The sequence below is a fragment of the Ambystoma mexicanum genome, chromosome 14 (assembly GCF_040938575.1).
Source record: "Ambystoma mexicanum isolate Mex_15411 chromosome 14, UKY_AmexF1_1, whole genome shotgun sequence".
NCBI lineage: Eukaryota > Metazoa > Chordata > Amphibia > Caudata > Ambystomatidae > Ambystoma > Ambystoma mexicanum.
Genome location: NC_090940.1, coordinates 62,934,669 through 62,953,152, shown reverse-complemented (window position 1 = coordinate 62,953,152; position 18,484 = coordinate 62,934,669). Strand labels below are relative to the sequence as shown.

The window sequence follows — 18,484 nt, the reverse complement described above, 5'->3', positions numbered from 1 at the left end:
CCATTTCGAATAAAAAACGTCATTAAAAAAAAAAAATGGGACTTTTTTTTCGGTCTTTTTTTTCGAGATTTATTTTTTCGAGATTTATATTTTCGGTATTATGACCATAAACCGTCCATGGGTACACATTATTCCAGTATTGGGGTTTCCCTTCACTGTAGTTTTTCTTCATTCCATTTTATTCAATTGATTTTCGCAAGACTACAACTCCCAGAACGCAATTGATGGAGAAATGAAATGCCAGGAATGGGACAGAGTCCCCGATCACATGTGGTCCTCTGGTAACCTTTCCCATAAGGCACTTCGTCTTGGAAAGACCTTGCATACACACAGAGAATTGTCCATTGTTGGGTTTAGCAGGATGTGAAACTGGAGTGTCTGTGATGGAATCGAAAGTTCTCCACGGTCCAGGCCCTTCTCCGGAGACCCAGGACACAGCCCACTTCCCTGCCCAGCAGAAGGCACTGCGAGGGACAGCAGCAAAGCAACGAGGGCCTTTTCCCACCTAAAAAGTGGGCACGAAGAGTGTCTCGCACGCATACACAATGCGAATGGGCGAGGGGCGCCATCTCCCTTTTTATACACCCTTTTATCGAATACATTTTAAGAGTAAAAAAAAAATGTTAGGCCTTAAGCTCCAATTAAAATGGGACACAATGTTTGAAGATTTGCAATGCTCGTGTCAGCTTGATCTCAGAGGTTTTCGACAGGGGGCAAGTGCACACATCTAATTCCTGATGAGAAACACTGGCACTGTTCCATTAGAAGGGCAGAGGTTCAGCTGATAAGTACTGGTACATTGCCATAAAGCGCAACGCATGACTTCTGAGAGGTGCTCCTACTGCCTCAACAAAAGTATAGCAGGCCAGCGGAGAGGTGCTCCTACTGCCTCAACAAAAGTATAGCAGGCCAGCGGAGAGGTTCTTAGGGTCTCAACAAAAGTATAGCAGGCCAGCGGAGAGGTTCTTAGGGTCTCAACAAAAGTATAGCAGGCCAGCCGAGAGGTTCTTAGGGTCTCAACAAAAGTATAGCAGGCCAGCAGAGAGGTTCTTAGGGTCTCAACAAAAGTATAGCAGGCCAGCGGAGAGGTGCTCCTACTGCCTCAACAAAAGTATAGCAGGCCAGCGGAGAGGTTCTTAGGGTCTCAACAAAAGTATAGCAGGCCAGCGGAGAGGTTCTTAGGGTCTCAACAAAAGTATAGCAGGCCAGCGGAGAGGTTCTTAGGGTCTCAACAAAAGTATAGAAGGCCAGCGGAGAGGTTCTTAGGGTCTCAACAAAAGTATAGCAGGCCAGCGGAGAGGTTCTTAGGGTCTCAACAAAAGTATAGCAGGCCAGCTGAGAGGTTCTTAGGGTCTCAACAAAAGTATAGCAGGCCAGCAGAGAGATGCTGGTATTGCCGGTCAGATAGCACAGCGAGTAGAGCGCTCACTTTGACATCCGTGCAGAGCCTGCTGATGCAGGTTCGAATCCCGGCAAGGCCAAACTCACCTTTTTTATCCTTCCGAGTTCAATAAATGAGCACCACACACTGTGGATAATAATAAGCAGCGCTCAGATATCTGAGGGTTCCTAGCGCTATATGAATGCCAAATTATTATTATTGCCTCAACAAAAGTATAGCAGGCCAGCTCAGAGGTGCTTAGTGCTTCAACAAGGTATGGGAGGCCAGCTCAGAGGTGCTGGTAGTGCCTCAAGAAAAGTATAGCAGGCAGGCCAGCTCAGAAGTGCTGGAACTCATACAATTAAAGAAACTGACACAAACTGGGAAACGGCACCACCAGACACAAAGACATAATTGGAAGACAGCATGTTTATGAAGTTTCTTTTACACACGTGGGGATGGGAATAACTCAATGGGATCTTCTACTGAGGGTGGACCATTAACTAAACCGAGTTCCTTCTAGGATCCAGCACTTCCGCCCTCCCCTCCTGATCTATAGAGGTGTTTTATTAATTAAGCCTTCCACCCCTGAGCACATCTCAGGGAATGACCAGTCTGTATTTGGGATGCTGAGGTCACTGGTAGCTTCCATGGGATTCCTCTACAAGTATGTGAGTCATGTCCACATTAAAGTATCATCTATCCCCAGGATTTACACATCTCTTTCTAGACTGACTGAAAATCAGCTCCTTCCTGGTAGACAAAGCAAAGCTTCAGGTTCAAATAATTTCTCTCCAGGTCTTTTCCCAGTGTCAATCAAAACCCCTTTGCACAAGGGAATGTCTCAGCTTTAGATAGTCTCTCACTAGGTCTCCAGCCGGGGCCCCTATGCTTTACAAAGTTGGAAGTGAGTAGGTGGAAAAGAAATTGCAATAGAAGGTCTTCAATTGAAGTAGCCTCTGTCCGGGTCTCTCTCGGTCGTCTGTACAACGCTGCCACAGCGAGTGGCATCTTGGTCGTGAGAGTGGCTTCGTGGCTGGCCAATGGGTGGATAGCATCACCAAGACGTCACAGACACTCTTGCTGCAGCTCGAGGTTTCTTAGGAGCAGATTCCACTGGTTCTAACTGGATGCAATAGGCCTAGAAGGTGCCTGCTGCCATTTTGATCACCTGCCTGTTTTAGGATCTCAGTGAACTTTTTTCCCATTCAGGGATTGGTTTGTAAGCCAAGGCTTCCCAAGTCCAGGTTTATTACTCGCACTTTGCCGCTCTATAACTCAATGCCGAACAAGCCTTTAAAACACTAAGCCACCATATTGGATGTGTCACAATTGATGGTCCCTCTCAGGTTATCCTAGGATCTTTCACCTCTCCCACCTTAATCTCCACCTGCGGCGTCCCCCAGGGCTCCAACCTTTCTCCCTGGCTATTTAGCATCTATCCTGCCCCGCTTGCACACCCAATTTCCAACTACTCCCCTCACTTCCATTGCTATGCAGATGACAACTATTCTTCAAACTTCCCTCTGCTCCTCTCCTTACTTCCTCATCATTCCTGACAGCCTATCTGCCATCCAGTCTTGGTGGGCCTCCAATGATCTCTGCCTCAATGCCAGCAAGACTGAGATCCTTCCCATTGGGGCTCCTCCTTCCTCTTTCTTCCCCTCAATCTGGTTATCTTCTGTGGGACCTCCCCCTTCTCCATCTGAAGCCATAAACCTTGGAGTCCTCTTGGACTCCTCTCATTCCTTCCTCCCTCACATCCTGGACCTTGCCAAGAAGGTTCACCTTCAACTCTACCTCCTCAAAGGAATCCTTCCTTTCCTCACTTTTCCCCAGAATATCAATGTCTCTAGAGCTCTGGTTCGCTCTAGGCTTGACTACTGCAATAGGCTCTTCCTTAATCTACCATCTTACCCTCTATGTCCCCTCCAGCTAATCCAGAATAGGGCAGCAAGACTTATCCTTTGCCTCAAGCCCAGGGACCATATCTCTCCAGTCCTAAAAACTGTCCACTGGCTCCTGGTTGCTGCAAGGACCAAATTCAAATCCCTCTGCATCATCCACAAGGCTGTCTGGGGCCGGGGACCACACTATCTGCAACTTGCTCTCACTAAATACTCTCCTCCAGATCTTTACGCACCTCTGGCACCATCTGTCTGCATGTCAAGTGATTCGCTAAACAGCGCGTCGGTGGATGTTCTCTTTCCTCGGCGGAATCCCTCCTAAGGAACAGCCTCCCCCTTCCTCTTCAGCCGGATCGCCTACAATTCCGGAAGCTCCTCAAGACTTTCCTTTTCACCTCCTCCCCCACACCAACCTCCTTTGCTAAACCCCACAGTCGCCGAGCTTGGTGACCAGGGCCTTTATGTGCCCACCTGGGTACTGGCCTCCCACACCCAATCGCCTTCAACCTCTGCCTACTCCCAGCAGCAGTTGCCTTAGGCGCCCACACGCCTGTGCCATATGGGGCCTGCACTAATCTATTGGCATTTGACCACTCTCACCAAATGATCTCGGCCAGTCATTTAAGATTTTGCAACTTACTCCATAGCCCTTCCCTCCTTATTACTCCTAGCACTTATCCCCCTCTAGAAAAACAATTTACTTGATGTATAAGCGCCTTACAAATGCACAATAAAATAAATAAGCCATAGGATGGTTCCAGGCTTTCAAAGTTGTGAAGGAGCCCAGGGTGGCTCTCCCCATTCTGCCACCAGCCCCCATCACATAACAGGTGGAGGGGCATGGGCCCCGCAGTCACCCACACACACATTGGGGGCTAAGCAGGAGGCATTATTACATAATGCGGACATGAGAAATGCTGATGTCACATTAAAATTATAGCAGCCTAATGGGAAGTCGTGGCACTATCATATTATATAACAGGCCCTTTGAGAAGTACTTGAACCTAGGGCCTTCCTTAGGGAAGTCTCCCCGGGGCGACTGCCGGGGCACCATTAGTCCACTTCCACGCCAGTTCATGGAGTCTTTCAAGGTCTCCCCGAGCTGGCATGGTGGGAGATGGCACGGCAGGTGCCCTATTGAAATTAAATGCTCCTGGCTCTTGTGCTGGGCTTTCCAGCGCAGGAGCGCTGCGCATTTAACAACAATAGCATCAGCGCATTATTGAAGCAAATACTTCCCCACTCCGGCGCGTGAGCGGGCAGTTTTTATTAGAATAGGGCGCTGATGCATTAGCATCAGCGCCCTATTGCAGTGATTAACTTGCCGCTCCAGAGCGGGCGGGTTTCATTAGAATAGCGCCCTGATGCATCAGAATAGGCGTCCTATTCCAGTGATTAACCCGCTACTCCAGAGCGGGCGGGTTTCATTAGAATAGCGCGCTGATGCATCAGAATAGGCGCCCTATTGCAGTGATTAACCCGCTGCTCCAGAGCGGGCGGGTTTCATTAGAATAGCGCGCTGATGGATCAGAATAGGCGTCCTATTCCAGTGATTAACCCGCTACTCCAGAGCGGGCGGGTTTCATTAGAATAGCGCGCTGATGCATCAGAATAGGCGCCCTATTGCAGTGATTAACCCGCTGCTCCAGAGCGGGCGGGTTTCATTAGAATAGCGCGCTGATGCATCAGAATAGGCGCCCTATTCCAGTGATTAACCCGCCGCTCCAGAGCGAGCGGTTTTCATTAGAATAGCGCGCTGATGGATCAGAATAGGCGCCCTATTCCAGTGATTAACCCGCCGCTCCAGAGCGAGCGGTTTTCATTAGAATAGCGCGCTGATGGATCAGAATAGGCGCCCTATTCCAGTGATTAACCCGCCGCTCCAGAGCGAGCGAGTTTCATTAGAATAGCGCGCTGATGCATCAGAATAGGCGTCCTACTCCAATGATTAACCCGCTGCTCCAGCGTGTGAGCAGGGAGTGAAAGAAAATGTGGCACTCCTCCCTCCCCCGGCATTAGCCAGGGACATGCGGGTGGGGGTGCCACATTTTTGTTTCACTGCTCGGGGTGCTGCCGCCACTAATGCCGGCCCTGGGAAATAGAGCATTTGGCTTTGGGTCCCACAAAAGTTTGCAGGAGCATTTTGGGGTAGCGGTTTCAGTATTTGGTGGCTACTGCGCATGCTCTGCCCGGGACACTGTTGGCCATGTAATAGCAGCGCTTGAGACAGTTTGGGCAGTTGGGTGTGGAACGGCCCCATAAAAGTGCCTGTGGTGTGGGCGTGAGCTCATGATGGGAACAAGGGTACCCTGATCCTTGAAAAGCAGCAGGTTAGGTGACTTTGAGAACAGTAAGGTTACTTTTAAAAATAATAAACAATGCTGCTTTAAAAGGTAGCCATGTAGAATGATTATAAAATTAGGTTTTGCTAATCAATTCAAAAAAGGGTCAGGAGTGCAGCATTTCAATGGACGCAGTTGAGCTTGTGACACAGAAGCTCTCTCTCCTCGCACACCTGCCCCCATGGACCATGCTGATGGCGGCGGGCAAGTAGCCTGGCCGGCCCCGCGCTCTGTCAGCACTCTCACACTCCGCTGATGGAGGAGGCAGGTCTGCAAAGAAACCTCAGCTGTCGGCCGCTGGCATTCACACAGCAAATAGGCCCCGATTTCCGCGCATTCAGCAATACAACGGCAGGGCTTTGGGACGCTACCCCCACCCCCCTGCCTCGCTTCTCACCAACTCCCCGCCTCCTCTCAACTACCTGCGGCAGAGCGCATCGATCCCGTCGCAACAATCGAAGAACCATCTCTTATAAAATAAGAACATTGAGATATTTTTGTTGTCCAGGTTTCGTTGATAATGTCTGCAGCTCAGCATTATCCCAAAGCACTGCTTTTTTCCATAAAATGATGATCTGTAGGGAGATTGAAACACATACATTCTCGGGTGGATAGCTCAGGGGCAAAGTGCTCGCCTTGGAAGCAAGACAGAGCAACACAGGTTCGATCCCCGGGCCTGTTCTAAGAGCATTATAAATAACCAATTACAATTACGTTTGCATCCGTCTTGGGTTGATAAAGCTACGTATAAAATAGTGGTGTACTAAGAGAAAGAATGTTCTGGAGCAAAAAGCATAGTTTTGAGCCAATTTGCCTACACACAATGCATTCAGTGGCTCTGAACTTGAGGTGTACTTCCAGAGATGGCCACTGGGTGGCACCCTGGCATGTGTCTCTTACCTGAAATGAGGAGGGTGCTGGAACCCCGTTTTGTAATAGGCGCTGGGTATAGTGGTTTTCACTGATTCATGATATTTCCTAGAAGGTAGGTAAAAAGAGGAGTCCCGAGCCAGTCATACATGCGTGGTACAGGTTTGAATTGGCACAAGATGGCTGTGTTTACTGAGCAACGTAATTGGCAGTAACATGAGAAAGAGCCAACACGTGTTTCGACCAATGGGTCTTTGTCAAGGCTGTATGTGTGGGGTGAGGGTGTCAATGGTGATGTGACGTTGAGGTGCGTGATTAGGTGATATTAAAAACATGATTGCTTACGATAGTCGTAGGTGATCACATTACATTGGTACTTCCATTTGTCATGAGAATCGTACAGTGGTGTTGTGTGCTAGTGATGTGAGGTATACATACAATTACGTGTACACAATACTAGTTGATATTATTAGCCAGTATAAAAAAGGTCTATTCTACTCCACTTTCTGATAGAAGAAACTCAGCCCTAACTCTCAGTCGCTTCTCCATCTCTTCCAAAGTTTCCTAGCCCCACCTCTCTGTGTCCACAACCGCTCTACGCCCCCAGGGCAGCTTCTTACATCAAGGTTTTCATCACACAAGGCAATCCTTAGGCCTGACCCCGATTTCCATCCAATGACGCTCTCTGTATTTCATAAGCAGGAGGTCTTGTTGGCAGTCTTTGGAGGGTCCGCATCCTCGAATGATGAGGTAATCGGAATAATCACAAATATCACCCCGCAGCAAAATGCGCCGCTCCCTCTCCCACCCCTTTCCTACCTTTTGGCGGTACACTTCGCCGCAGGGTCCTTTTCTTTTTTGCTTTTTTAAAACCTTGTTTGTCCCCCGCTTTCCTTTTTTATGGGAGCGGGGTACGCCCTGGCAAACCTTGGAAGTCCCATAATGTCAATCAAAGGGGGCGGGGAACACCCCCCAACCCCTGCTCCCCTAGATCGACACTATAGGTATTTGTTTATTTTTCCATTGCCAAATTCAGCATTTTTGTCACTTCGATTTTTTTCCCGGTCATTTCTTCGGCTACTGAGGCAAGCCAGCTTCTGGATGTGCAACACAGTGTTATGATCTATTTGTAGTATACCAAACCTTTAAGTAAGCCCCACAAATGGGGGCAACTGCTGGGGGTGTGGGGTTAAGGGTTTCCTAATCCCCTTAAAATGGGGAGCTTCACCTTTGGTCCACCCCAAATATTTCACCCCACCATTTGCCCTCTGTTCCACTGGTTCTATCTAGGCTGGACTATTGCAACAGCCTCTTGCTAAATCTGTCTGCTTCTACTCTCTGCAACCTATCCAGAACAGGACTGCGAGACTTGTCCTTGACCTCAAGCCCAGGGATCGTATCGTTGCAGGACTGAAATCTCTGCACTGGCTCCCAGTGGCAGCAAGGATCAAGTTCAAGACCCTCTGCATTGTCCACGAGTCCTTCTGGGGCCTGGAACCTCAATACCTTCAACTCTCTTTTCCTAAATATCTTCCTTCTCGAGCTCTTCACTCGTCCGCCTCCAACTCCCTGAGGGTCAGTCACTTCGCCAAGCAACGAGTTGGTGGTAGATCTCTTTCTTCGGCTGGTGATCCCTCTGGAACAGCCTCCCTTAAACTTGAGGAGAACCATCTCAAAACCTTTCTCTTTGCTTCTGCTTTTTCTCCTCCTCTTCTCTGCTGACCTCCTGGCTGTAACCAGAACTGCATTGGCTACCTGGACACCCTCTGATCTCGGACCCAGGTCCCTCCCCCGCCAGCGTCACACACCTCCAATGCCCACCCGGCAACCCCCGCACTTGGGGACTGTTTCTGTATCCCTACAGTCCCTCTTCCAGCTCTTGACCCCTGATGCCTGCACACTTGCCACATGCTGGCCATCACGTTACTTATTGTTATTATCTATTCTCATGTACTGCACTGTCCCTGCCCCCTCCCCACGCACTTGCGCGATCTGAATGACACCTGCCCTAGTAGGATCGTTGTCTGTCCTTCCTGTGTTCCCCTCCCTTGCCTTGTCGCGCCTTGAAACGCTTGTGTATAGGCGCGTTATAAATGCGCTATCATATCATATCACAGGTGATTTATTTACAGAACGAGTGAGATTTACTTGCTGGGGCTCATTTCAATAGCAATGTGGACAGTAAAATAAGTGTAAAAATACGCTTCTTAAGCCATATGCTAGTCTTTACACTTGTTAACCGCTTTAGGTTTTTAAATCTGTTGCCGCCGAGTGAAAGACACGAGGGGGAAATACATCTCCACCTCCTTATCCTTATTCCCACTCCACCTGGAAAACCAGCAGGCTTTAAACATGCATGACATTTTCATGCAGGTGTAAAACAAATGGATTCCTATGGAACCGGTCTTCTGTGCTCTAGCACCTTGAAGCGCCTTGTGTGCTAGATGGAATTACCAACAACGATCTCAGACCCAAATAGCCAGACAGACTCAAACAATATGGCAAAGTACTACTTTAATATAAGCATACAATAAAATAGGGCAATCTGGCAAACAAGCAGTAGTCCACACACCAACACCCACATTTGATTATGCAAAGGTTTTATACCTTAATATGCGTCATCTACGACATCCTACGTGGCAAACTGTAAAACCTATTGAAGGGAGTGATTGGCTAGGGGACCATATATACCTATATATTATGGATGCCCCTTATCTAGTGGGCACCCTTGAACCACCTCTAAATACATATAACACTGATTATAGCAGAATACATGGCAGCAGATTGACCTATGCAACATTGTATAGCGTGGTGCTATATAGACCCTCTGATTGGTTGGCATGCTTTCCCAACCTTGGGCTTTCATCTCGTTAGCAGCACGTAAGCAAAACGAAACTCGTGTGCCAAGAGTAACGTCAGACTACTCCCCTCACCACTTTCCCAATTAGACCATCATCTCTCATTCGTCAGGACCTAATCCAAGGTTTCTCCTTTGTTCTTGACCTTGCAGCCTGTTCTTTATTCTGGGACTTTTAAGTGTGTACAAAGTTATTTTCGTCTGGTGCTTAATGAATAACCCTTATTTTTGATTTCTGAATCATGTGTGAGGAGACCACAAGTTTGTCCATTTCGACCTTCCATTTACTGCTGTTTGATTCAATTATCCGGCCCTCTAGAGACTTACTCACCCCATCTTGCATAAGCTTTTCGCCTCTTCAGTAGTCCAATACTTGGCTCTTGTAGATGTTTTCCTCTTTACTTAATCTACGAGAACTATGTTTTACGTACATAGCTTATCCCTTTGACTCCCCTTGTGCTTTACAATTATTCCTTGAAGTAGCATCCTTGATCCCAGGCCAATAGACTCCTCTTTATTCCTCACACGAAGCTCACTCCAGCGTCTCCTGACTCTGCAGCCCTGGTCTGTCTCTGAGATAGCTTGATTGGTTTCAATATGTATCCAGCATCCATATTTCCATCATGGCCGCTCTAGCCACTCTAGCCACATTATCTTTTCTTCTGCAGCAAGCCTCTATATGTCTCATCTACCTTGCATTTCTTCATATTGTGAAAAACCTGAGGGTGTTTCAGGACTCAGTCCCTGGGGGATCCCTTAGTCAGGTGGCCAGGGAAGGGCCCTTGCTATTGGATACCAACCCTGGGGGTGGACAAGCGAGGGAGGATCACCTGGGTAGGGGGTTCTCGGGGAGTGGAGAGGAGACAACTAAAGGTGAGACATGTTATCCCCCATTTCCTGACAGCTATTTACCCCACATTCCCTCTACCTTTTCGGGATACTGTAACTACCATTATTCCCCACCTCTCTTTTTCAACCAGACTACTGTGACGAGGAAGAGGAGGTCCGACTAGAAAGATTAGCGCTCGTGATCTGCAATGGCTCTGTCCTACTAATGAGGCCAGGCGGGGTCAGGCACTCAGTCACTGCCACACACACCTCAAACACATTGACAATCAAACAGAGTATTAAAGGTGGAGCCTAGAAGCACATGGAGAACGAGACCCGGTACGAGAAGGAACAGATGAGCAAAGGTGGCCGGAAACCAGGCTAGGAGAATCGAAACCCGAGATGCGGGTGACTGCTATTGAGAGCAAGAGGAAGCAAGGCGAGGGAGTTGCATCTCCAGGAAGCTGAATAGGTTCAGAGAGGAAAGCCAAGAAGCGGAAGTAATCCATTCTTTGATGTGCCTGAAGGTTGCTTGTTTCCCTGGAGCGGGAAGAGTATCCGGGAAGGTCTGAGGGGTAAAAGGGAGAGACTTTGACCTTCGACATGATAACAGTGAAAGGCATTGAAAACAGGCACACCCGGTGAGTTCTTGAATGCAGGGTGAGCACGGTTGGTGAAGATGGGAATTATAACAAGGTTGCAAGCAAGGTTACGTGTATGATGGCAGATGCGTGGAGAGAAAAATTAACTTGTTCAGAAGTATAAAGTAACAGAGTGGTCCTGCGGAAAAGGAAAGACGCATTATCGAAAGTCTCTGTGAATTGTAAAAGACTCTCCCAGCTCAAAGGAAGCAGAAAGTAGTTTTGGGAAACTGTTTTTAAAAAGCAAGTCGGACAGGGAGGCTGTCAAGGAATAAGCTGTGATCCTGAAAGGGCTTGTTGATAAATAAAGTGAACATTTAATGAAATCAAGGTGCTAAGAAAGCCTGTATGAAATCAAGGTGCTAAGAGAACATGAGTGACTGATGAACAGAAACTACGATAACCAAGATGCATTGTGTCGAAGTGGTCATGCAAGGGCCTGAGTAAATCCATGCAGTTTTGAAAGTCTTTGGCGTGAAATTGAAATGACAAGAGTTATGTACAAACCGAGCCACAGAGATTTACTTAAAGTATGCAGACTAGAAGCACACCAGACCACCTGAGACCATGCGGAGTGACTCCCCAAAAATGTTATAGGGTCTCCATTATTGTTTGGGGGATGCAGCACTCCCTTTAGGCAGCAACCATCACGTTTTAGACCATACCTCTTGTTAAGGCACCCTCAACATGTGCTGCCAGAGAGAACCAATTGTAATGTGTATGGCATTTTACCCCATTTTTCTCAATGTAAAATGCACAATTTCAACCCATTATTTCAAAATGTCAGGACTAATTTCCCTGCATTACAGACGGCTTCCTGACTATGCTCAGTCACGTGTGCTAATTCTTGGGAGGTGTTCATGCCCCTGCACCTCTGTCATTTACAATCTCAATGCCCCCTCCAGCTTTGCATGCTCCTGGCAACAAAAGCTGCCTCTGCTGCATAACGTTCCTGGTGGTGTTGTCCACACTGGCGGCTGGTATGTGTGGATGCCGAGGGCCAGGTGCCGGCCCACCTGATACATAGTACATATGGCATAGATCTGTCTCAATGCTAGCTGAAAGATGCAACGTCTGATCCAAAAACAAACCCATATATGTTGATCTACTGCAGTGCATGCCCTGCCCGGCGGCTGTAGATTGTGCATGCATGATTTCACAGGCTGGCTTGGGAGTCTATGGTACAGCATGTGCTTCTTTGAGAAGCTTCGGGGGGGGGGGGGGAACCCCTCGGCAAGGCTTACAGCTCATCCCCACTTTTTGTTTGGATTCCTTTGCTGATCTAGCATTAAAGCTGGTGGGACCGTCCGCATTGGCTCATCTTCCATGCAACATGGCGCGGCCTGTATTTGACTTTTGAGGATTGTTTTACTTAGGCTTGGCCGGCTGCAGCTCACTGGTGCTTTACAAACAACTCATTGCTGGCTGGCGCAGGGGTCTGGCAAAGGTAAACATTGATACATATGTTTGTGAGCACACCAACTAGATTGAGGCAGAAGGAAGTCAAGCCACAGCCCTCCCAACATCCACTCGCCCACGAAATGAAAGAAAATCATCCCCAAATTCTCCAAGCCCTGCCTGAGGCAAGCAGCCCTCTCACTCAGAAGATGTTCGGGACACAAACAAATGCTTTGGAGACTCTCACGAAGCCATGTTCTTTTATGCAGTGCACTTTTCTTTGTTCTCACTTGACATCTTTCTCTCTGGGTCCCTTTAAACCCATAGCACTTGAGAGGTCTGCAAATAAAGCAAGACTGCAAGGATAAGAAAGTGCGGCCGTAATTACACCAACCCGCTCGGCTAGATTGGACTAGGGAAGTGGGTGGCGCTTGATGCTGACGCATAAAGGAAGGGGGTCATGGGAAGGGACGGGCAGTGAGCAGACTGGATGTTGGAAAGGCTGAAAGGGCAGAGGGAAGTGTCCCACTGATGTGCGTGGTTTGTTCCAAGGGGATATATATCAGGAAACAGAGAGTTCACCTCCCCTTTGTATGAAAGCTCTCCATAGAGAGAGAAGGAGGAATGAATACAGCATGAACACAGAACTCCCCATCTCTAGAGGAGTGTTTGCAGTAAGAGGCCAGGTAATGCACAGGCCGAGCATCCAGAATCACTCAGAGTTCATGCCTTTAGACAGAGGCCAAAGAATGAATGATCAGGTAAAACTCAACAACCTCATTGCGAGACCTCCACTAAGAGCCCAAGAAGCACTTGACTAGTCATTTCCTTTCTTCAGCCTTTCAAATGGGCATCCCCAGGCAACTCTCTCAAAGGAATCCAGGTTGAATTGGGGTGTGTCAATGTGGATTTTGAACCTTGTGCCAATTTCCCAAACCTCAACTTCAAGGGCGCAGCTCAGAATCCACCAATTATCAAAGAGAGAATGTTTGTTTCTTTGTTAAATCCTTTGTCCCTTTCCGGTCTTGTTGGAATGATCCACTACTTGAGATGACCAACTTTGTATACCTACTCGGATCCACTGAGCTCATCCTGCATGGCAGGTGAAAGGCTCTATACATCTCTAAGCTAACTACTTCACCCCACCCTGTCCTGGAGGGGGTGCCTTTGTATCCCCATGACAGCACTGTGGACCTTCCTCTTTGAGAAATTGGAGGGTACGTACCCTTGTATTAATTCCAGAGAGATTCTGCTACTAAATTTGAACCGGCAGGTTCTACCGGTTTCCTCCCACCTCAACATCCTGTGATAATAGGCATTATTATTATCCATGATAATGGAATTTGATTGGTGACTTCAAACTGGTGAAGGGCCGAGTTGGACTTGCTGGGCTGCAAACCTGTATTCTCTAGGCTAAAACAAGTGCTTAGGCTTGCCAAGTGATTGTATAGGCTGAATAACCAGAAACCATCCTTTCTGCATGTGAGCGATTCTACTTCCCCTGAGTGAATCCTCAGAGGCCCATCCTTCCTACACACACATGTCCCGGTCTCTGGACAGAATGCTAGTACTCAATGTTTCTCACCGGGGAAAAGTAGTTTGTCTCTGATAACATTTCCAGGCTCCACCGTTCCTGCAGGGGGCAGATTATCTATGAGTCCACAGAGCCATTCTGCCTTCGGGCAATAGTTCATGTTTTGTTCAAGGCACCTAAAACACATAATTTCAAAAGTTAAACCTGTTACACAGCCTTCGTCTGTGAGAGACAATGCAGTGTTTTCCCCTGGGTAATGGGTAGAATCGATACTTCGTACAGGTGAATTATAGAGCACTGCCTCTATGGTAATGGCCAAAGTCAATCCATCCGCTATGGGTGAAAGGAAGATCGCCAGACCCCATACCCTAAAAAAGACAATTCTCTTCCCAAATCAACCTCCCAAAGTGCATCAATATTTCAGATGAAAGTCCATGGGGCTGGTGAATATCCGTTGCTCATACCTTCCAAAATCTCAAAAACCCATCCTCCGTAACCGAAGGGCAGTCCTTGTGAACCCATCCTACCTGCCAACTTGCCCTCTGTTCCTTCCTACAGGCTGAAACCGTTTTGAGCTTAGGGCCTTTAGGAACATTTATAAGTAATGGATGGGAATCACATAGATGCATTCTGAGTCCAAATAACCGAACCAACTCAGGAAGATGGCAACGTTTTTCTATTTTATTAACAATGATCTAAAACAGGGAGTTACAACGAACATCAAGTGACTGAACTCTGGTTTGATAAAGACTGGTTGTAGAAATGAACAGTAGTGATTTCTACCAGCGTCCAGGCTGGAATAATAGCCGATGGTGGCACTTGCCGATAGGTAGGATGCGACGGAAGCATGTCGCTGGTGGAGAGGCTCAGCATGAACCCATTGTTGAATCCAGCTCTTGGTTGCAGGCAGAGGGTGGTGATGGGGCAAGGGTTGGCCGGACAGATGGAGAGAGAAAGGCTTTTCTGTGAGGTAAATGGTGGGATGATAATCTGCAATGGTGGTGTAGCCACGTGACGTATCTGACAGAAGAGGGACCGTCAATAGCGGGTATCAAAGAAGACCGGCCCTTGGCTGACATTTGGATTTAAAACCCGTTTAGCATGTACACATGGGATTTTAATAAACGTGAAGATCAACTCAGAAGGATGTGCAATTGTCACTGGAACAGCTATACAATCTTATTTTCAAATTAAGGACTCCGTCACCAAGGCCGTATTTCCAAGACGTTTAATTATGAATTGGCTATTGCTATTATTTAATGTATTCTCTTACTTTTCATAGTGTTTTTGAGTTTTGCATCCTATAATTGTACCTTTGTGTTAGGACGCTGGAGGTTGTGCATTATTATCAATCAATCATTGAATGAAACCAATCATTATCAACCAAATTTTATTTTGGAAAATGTCATTCCAGAAAACCAAACATACAATAATACATAAAGCATAGTATCTTCAGCTGCAGTAATAGAAACATCAACACAGCTATAAAATCAACTTCAAACTAAATTATCAGCAGCCATTCTATCAGAAAAGAAGGGAGTGCAAAATAGGTGTTTCCTCAGAACAAGATCTAGAACGGTCCGAGGAAATGAACAAGACGGCGGCACAATGTAAGATCAAGAGAACTGCACCGTCTCTAGCTCCCTAAACAGCATTCCCCTGACATGCTATGGGTAGCAGTCCAAAAACCTTCGCAACCAGGTATAAAAAAAGAATTTCTTGAGTAAGGAAAAGCTCTTCAGTGGTCTCTGTCTCCTCCAATGCAATGTATGGCCTATTTTCAAGCAAGCCCAAATGCAGAAGATATTAGGCCTCAGTTTGAGGCTGGTGGTAACCCAATGGTGCTACCTGGTGAGGCCCAGGATGTCAGGTGGCGGAAAGTGTAAGACTCCATTCCTGTGGAGGACACAAGCACCAGCACCATTGCTAACCATGCCGGAGGGGCCAGTGCCCCCGGCAGGTCAGAGCTACCGGGAGCAACGGCCCCTGCAGGCATACTTGTAGTATGGAGGTACGCTACTACCAGCACACTTATTTCCTGACTGCCAGGCTTGTAATGAGGACCCATGTCATTTTCTCCTCCTTCCATTCATGTATTACTTGTCATTTACATTCAGAATACGATCTGCTGAAATCCCAACAAGCTGAAGCGCTTTGAAGCCTGTACAACAGAAGATAGAGAAGTTAGGTGCTATACAAAGATCACGTCATAGATGTAAAAATGAGGGTGGCAAAAGAAGGGTCATGTTGGGTTGCGGTACCCTATGACGTGTACTATAGTGTTTTTACACTCTAAGGCTTCTTGGTGGTGGACAAGAACGTATTACAGACTCTAAAGAATACGGAACCTCAACAGTAGAGGGAAGCTAAGCCAAAGAGACAAGTGATAAACTCGCCTTTGAACTGGGCTCTCCCAGCCCTTTAAAATGAGTTAGCAATAACCTTGAGATGGATGGGAATGCAGATGTTACTCAAACATCAATAATTGAAACGACTCAGGTAGTTGGCAAAAGGATAACTTTTAATATCAATTATCTAAAACAGGGAGTACAACGGACATCAACGGACGTCTCAGCGTAAGGTCTCTCAAAGCATCTTGAAAAAAAGCATTCTTTTATAACAAAAAAAATCATCACAGGTGACATCAAACTACATATTACTAACATGATCCTACGTGGCAAACTACAAAAACCTAATGGCAAGCATATACATCCATCATCGCCTCAGTGGTCTGCTGTCAATTAGGGCTTTGAACTTGTCCTTGGGAGAGTTCTTTGCTCGGAGAATTCATGGAAGTGAAGGCACGCTCTGGCCTCATGCGTAGGTGTGACCATCGTGTTCGTCCAACTTCATCCCGCCACGTGACTTTAGACCACAAAAATTTAGCCTCTTCTGTATTAAAAATACTATTTTCTAATAGACCTCGGACATCTTCCTTGTTTTGTTCATGCCTCCTGAACATGAGCTTCGTTCTTTCACACAATTTGTTTCCAATGTCTGCTCATTTCAGCCTGGTAAGACCTTGGCTTCTTGGCTCACACAGTCTGACCTTTCTGAGATTCACTTTGTAATTCACCTGTTGTTTAACTGCGACATACTGGAAACGAGGCCTTCCTTCTTTAGCCACAGTCTGCTATAACACATAGTGGAAACATCCATTCTTTAATTGCTTCTATATTAATGCATACATATATTGGCGCGTGCCGCAATCTATTCACTACTTAGGTAACCTCAAGAATACTTTGTCTGCTTGCATTTCTTTGCATCTGTACACGTGTAAAACAGCTTGCCATCTTCATCAGTTCTGTAACATAAGTTTCCTCATCTTGATCCCAAGATGCCACTTATTTTTGATACTTTCTTGATGCCTTTATAGAATATCTGCATTCTCTAGTCTCGGCATCTCTTCCATGTACGTCAGCTCGGCTCTGCGTGACGTCACCGTTCTTCTCTTTCATTCATTGGTCCTGCTTCTTCTAGGATTTCATTCAAATGGCCATCATACGGTCGTGTATGCAGGTATGGCTTTCTCAATGGGAACCTTGCCTCCAGGATTCGCCTTGGTATCGGTATTTTCACTGGTACTGCACGTGTCTCACCCTCCGACTCCCAACATATAGGCAAGATGGTCAAGGTGGTCGAGGTGGGGGTACTTAGCTCCTTCTCTACACCTTAGAAGCCAGAGTGCCCAAGAGATGTGCCCAGCGAGCGCGTGAATAAAATGGCAGCAGGCAAAAAAGGGAGGCTATTGGATTTGATGCGCAAGACACAGACATCGAAGGAGGCATGGGCAAAAGGTGCATGTGGGCTGCCCACAGTGGTGAAGGTATGGGAGGGGGTGGGGAGAGCCCAACCCCCATGTGCCTTTCCAATTCAGAAGCACAACCTTCTACCCGCAACGCAGTGAAATGGCATTGAACAGGGCCGCAGGAGTAGCCACTTTCCCACAAAATACCTGCCCCAGCCACCGGCGGCTTCAGGCCACAAAAACACTTCCAAACACTGCCTTGGGCAGAGGCAGGCAAATCATATCACTCCAGCTGCTTCCATCAGGTCTCCTGTTCTGAAGTGTTCAGCGGCCTATACCATATGTGTGCGCGGGACAATGCTGACCCTCTCCAAATAAAGTATTTCATGACTCGCTAGCAATTTTTCAAATGATATAGGAGCTTCTATTTTTATTTGATTGGCACAGAACCATAGAATCATTCGTCTCGTGGCTTTCCGTACCTCTGCCCGTGAGGTCAGAATGTCAACTTTGCAACTTTCACTTTGTAAAGCGCCCTGTACGTCACCTGGCGGTCGGCGCTACATTACACTTGTCCTGCTGCAGAGGGTTGCCTGGCCAGTAGATTGTGACCTCTTGCCCCGGAAGAGCTCCTCTGCTGATAAATCCAGCTGTTTCAGCCGAGCTTAGTCAATTACTTTGTACGGACTGGATTATGTGATATCATCCCGTGTATAATGGTTAAGTCGCTCTAGCCGCAATGCACTCATCTTTCTCTGGCGATGTGGTCTAGAACAGTGGGCACGGTGACAATGTGGGGCAAGCTTGAATGCCCGGTGTTGAAAAAGAACGATGCTTGAGTTTATTTTATTTATTCATTGGAATTCTCATAAGCCGCGCCATGCGCCCGCAGGCATCAGGACGCGTCATCAGTTCCTTCATAATTTGTAGTTGTATTTTACTTATTTGTAGTGCGCGCCAGGCCCAGAGGCTTCAGGG

At 47.2% G+C, this 18,484-nt stretch overlaps 1 protein-coding gene across 1 annotated transcript in view; it reads right to left on the bottom strand.

The window, feature by feature from the left end:
- The window catches only part of STXBP6 (syntaxin binding protein 6), a 575,667-nt gene that overhangs the window by 73,479 nt on the left and 483,704 nt on the right, over positions 1-18,484 (bottom strand). The window lies entirely within an intron of this gene.